Source organism: Octopus bimaculoides, chromosome 1 (assembly GCF_001194135.2).
Source record: "Octopus bimaculoides isolate UCB-OBI-ISO-001 chromosome 1, ASM119413v2, whole genome shotgun sequence".
Lineage (NCBI taxonomy): Eukaryota > Metazoa > Mollusca > Cephalopoda > Octopoda > Octopodidae > Octopus > Octopus bimaculoides.
Window position 1 is genome coordinate 51,947,729 of NC_068981.1, and position 5,058 is coordinate 51,952,786.

Consider the following 5,058-nt stretch of genomic DNA (forward strand, 5'->3'; position numbering starts at 1 on the left):
ACACACACACACACACACACACACACACACACACATACATATGCACAAATACCTAGATGATGTTGATAAAAGTTCCAATGAAGAAGCCTTGAATCTATGTTAGAGTCCGGCTCTTTCTCTATGGACAAGAAATACAGAAATGAAACTGATTGATAACATACATACAAGACAAAACAACAAATATGTATCAGCATCGTTTCTAAAAATAGGGACAAAAGGCCGCTGATAGTTACCGCATGCAAACAAAATGAATAATTATAAATCTTACCAATAAAAGTTGCATAATAGAATAGGAACAATATTCGGAAGTAATAAGAAGAGAATATTTAAGCATAAATGGATCACCCGAAAACAGGACTAAAATCTGTTAGAAGTTGTCGTCAGAAAAGAGTGTGTAAAAGGCAAAAGTTTAACAGGAAATTTACTTGAAATCAATAAGTTGTCTACAGGGATGCAAGAAAGTCAATAAAAGTTACATCTCCTTCCAATGGAGATACGGACACTTTCTGAAGGAAAATCTCGAGTTAGGATACTGAGTTTAACCGGGATATAATGTGGTTTGGGGATAACCGAAAGAAATATTTTCTTTACGTTGAATCAAAAGAATACAATATTGATGATGATATGACTAAGCTGAGAATCCGGGATAAGAAAGCATCAGGATTGATTTAATTGCCAGTTACTGGCGAAAACAAAACTAAACTATGGGGAATATATTATTGATCATTACTGGCAAGCTTTCAATAGGGATATAAATATACAAAGTTACTGGCATTGGCAGAAATAAATTTTAAATCAAGAAACAAAGCCGCTCCGATGGCGAATAACTACCGACCAATTGCATGCCAGATTTTAATGTGTAAAATACATACGGTCAGTATGAACCCCCAGAATCACAATGATAGTAATCATATCACCACAGCTGATGAAGTATTTGGGAAGAAAACAGTTTGGAAATGTGCTGAGCAACTTCTAATCAATAAAAATGTGCCAGAAGTACAACTGCATAGGAGGAATTTAGCTATTGTCAGACAGGATTAGAAAACACATTTATTTCTGTTCTTCACTTTTGGATGTTAGAACTTCGACTAATTAAAGTTCTAGGGACCATAATCAAAGCTATAGGCAGCTCTTAGCCCAGAACGAAGGAAGTACCTGGCTTCGTTTTGAACCAAAACCCTAAAGTTAAATACAGGAAATTATTGTACTGTCACTGTCACCTCCTTATTCTTTTGGGTAAGAAATTCTGAATGATACGTAATTAGTTCACAAAGAGCCAAAAAATTCCACCAGCCTAACGTACAGCTTCCTTGTGCAAGACCTGGAGATATATGTCAAAAATATAAATGGGGGTGAAGAAGAGTCTTGATCTGGTTTAGATAACCACAAAGGGAAGTGGAGATGGAGTTTAGTCGATATGTTTCTAGTTGATCATAAAATGATGAGAATCTATAAACCAGTCTAACATTTCTCATAATACCTAATTATTTCTCCAGCATCTGATTAAGAATATTATAGGTAACTAGGGGTGGATGAAAATATATCCTATGATGAAATTCGTAACTAAAGAATATAAACCTCGGTAAAATTATAAGGTCTGCAGAGCCCCTGTATCTGTGCTTGTACCAATAATTTAGTCTACTTCATTGACACAATCTGGGCTGCTGATGTTAATATTTAAAAGCTATTAATGACCACCAGATATATCCTCATCAACGATGATAATGACACCTTCTAACAAAAACAAAAATAAACAGGCAGAAATTTAATATCGATTCAAACCACCTTTGAATGTCGCAAGAAATCCCATTGACAACATCTACTTAATCTTCAAGACACAATATACATCCATGGATCATGTTTGCATACAAAAAGCAAATAATATTATAAGAGTTAAAAAAATATTCATAGAAAAGTATTTCTCCATTGATAACCAGGGATACACATCCAACGAAGTTGCGCGGATCTATCGGAACAAAACATCAAATAAAAGACTTTCAGTTTATCAGCAGAAGATTATGCATTCTTATGTCGTCAAAAAGCTTCAGAGTGACAGTGAAATAGATAACCAACAACCAGTGTATTATCTCTCGGTTTGAAGGGTATACTTTTACAATCTCAGAACAAGAAATAACAAAATACCTGATGCATAAAAAGGATATAGATATGACAACCTGCGCAAGCACTGTGGAATTATCAGTAAATATATAACCTTCAGAATATTAAGCTGCCCAAAAATTTTATTACACTGTGATGTGCCAATGAGGAATGATGTCGTAGCCAAAACATTTTACAATGCAATTTGTAGAAAGAATAGTCTTGATGATCAAAATTTAAGAAACTACAATGATGCAAACGGCATAGTCACCTATAATAGAAAAAAAATTGAATACTGGTGGAATGCTCTCACCAAAACCCCTGTAAAATGTAGGCATAGCACACAAGACATAAAATCTAGGCTAGAGAAGAGAGTATGTACGTTAGCAAAAATCAACTGTCCAGCAGATGTGGACATATCAGTTTCAAATTTTGGTACAAGGTCAATAATTTGTAGGGAGGAGGCAAGTCGATTAAATCGACCCCAGTGCTCCAGTAGTACTTATTTTATTGATCTCCTAAGAGTGAGAGGTAATGTCAACCTCGACGGAATTTGATCTCGGATGAAATACCGTTAAATATTTTGCCAGCTTGCCGCCTGAACGAATTAACGACAAATCTAAAGAAACTTCCCACAAACTATAAATTATATTTTTAGTTACTGGCCTACTTCGCTTCGTAACTAACTGCTTCAGCATTAGTTTTGAGAAGGTGGGATTCACAAAACCAGAAAGGCTAGTTAAGGAATAACAATAATGGAAATGTTGAAATAAGTAAAGCATCTCTGACGTTTAACCTGCACTAGGTACATATACACACGTGTATAAATACATGTACATATGTTTATATGTCGAAACATACAGATCCATACATGCATGGCATGTGTGCCTGCATACATGCATATGTGTGCAGATTCATACATATACAGTAATTATTATTTCATCTTTTCAGATGATCGCGAACAAGATAGATGAGTTAGTGAGACTTCTGTTTCTCAAAGTTTTACAGTAGTATACGTTTGTGCGAATATCTTTAGTTATTATCCAGTGGCAAGCAAAAGCGTAATGAGAGGAAAATATTTCAACTACAGTCTTCTCCATGACATTTCCAATAAAAGTATACGCACAAACAGGTAGAAGTTTGATTTTGGAGTCTGCTGATTTTAAGTAGTTTTATGTTGTGCCTGTGCTCAAGCCGAGGACAGACACAACATTAAACGCGCTTTCAGAATATGTGAGATTGTACATACATTTATACACGTGTGTGTGTATACATTTTTGTATGTGTGTATACCTTTATGTGTATGTGTGTGTGTGTGTGTGTGTGTGTGTGTGTGTGTGTGTGTGTGTATACATTTATGTGTATATAAGTTGATGTATGCGAGTGTTTATTGCTAGAGTTTTCTTGTAACGGCTTTTCATCTAAAATCTAAAGAACAAAGATCTGCCCACGAGGCAATTTATTCTACGCCAGTCGCTATCCTGGCGAGAGGAATTTTAGGTTTCACCATCATCCGCATTATATTCTGAGCTAACTCTATACAGCCATTGCCCTGCGCTGATTTCATCCTTCATCTTAACAGGTTTTGCTTTCGTTCTAATGGGATTCTAGCAACCCTTTTCACCAGGTAAGCCTGGTGAGGTTGCCGGTTTAATTTCAAGTGACCCTACTCTTTAACAGCTTGTACTGGGTTACATGTTATCAGCAGCGCCATCCACGAACGACTTGGTTTTATATGTGTAAATACGTGTGCCTGTAAATGCGAGGGTATGCGTATGAGCATAATACATACGTGAATATATTCATACACATCCGCAAACATACACACATATATTAAAGTGCTCTTGCATATATACATTATACATGCATGCATACATACATTTCAAAACTAAATTTGGAAGCTACTTAATGCAAGATCATCATAATCAAAAACAAATAATGTTGAGAACTGTAAAAATAATTTCCCTCGATAATTATCGAGACAATTTGTCTGTAATCTATCAAAATTTCCAATTTACTATTTGCCACATGAAGTTATTTATGTATTTGGTTCACAACTGTAAGCAGGAATTTTCTTTTACATTCTACATTGACTGGTATTAAAATAGTGCATATTCTTAAGAATTCTGTCCTAACCAACAAAATATAGTAATGCTACGGCTTCTTTTCACTTGATTAATCTCTTTCATTTTTTCGCCAGAAAATCGTTTTATTATTTGGTCAGAAAATTATAGCCCTAAAGCATGGTATGATCTGCCAACAAGTGTAAAGAAATCTCAGACTTTAAAAATCAAAAACAAAATAATTTCTTTTCGCCTGATCGAAACCTGAAATAATGAAGGTGAATGGTGGAAAGGGTAAGCTTCTATATCTCTAGTTCTAAATCCCTGTAGGTATTTCGTTGTCTCTATGGACATGACACTTTTAAGTGTACATAGATAAATAAATTTATTTTTTTAGAAATGTGTACCTAAAAAGAGAGAGAGCAATCGTTTTATCTATTTCAAATTACACAAGTTTGAAACAAAACTGACATATTTAATATAAGACTCTATTAAATAATTCAGTTCTAACTAGCTACTTTGCTTGTTCTAAGATCCGTGACTGATAGTCGCGTGGTTTTCTATACATTGCGAGCTGGAGTGAATTCCTGCTATCTATAGCGGCCGGGTGTTCACCACTGACGATGGGCACAAATAGCCCGAAACTGTTCGATCTGGTGATCCCGTCGTCTGCTAGAATATGGTAGGGGTTTGCTCCCCTGCTTGTCATATATACCAGATGCAGATTGCATCGATAAGCAACTGGAGGAGGCTCTTCCGGACGGTAGTAACATCGAAAAGCCATATCATATTAATATGGCGTTTTATGTGTGTGTGTGTGTGTGTGTGTGTGTGTGTGTGTGTGTGTGTGTGTGTGTGTGTACATACATATAGGGCGGCGAGCTAGCAGAATCGTTAG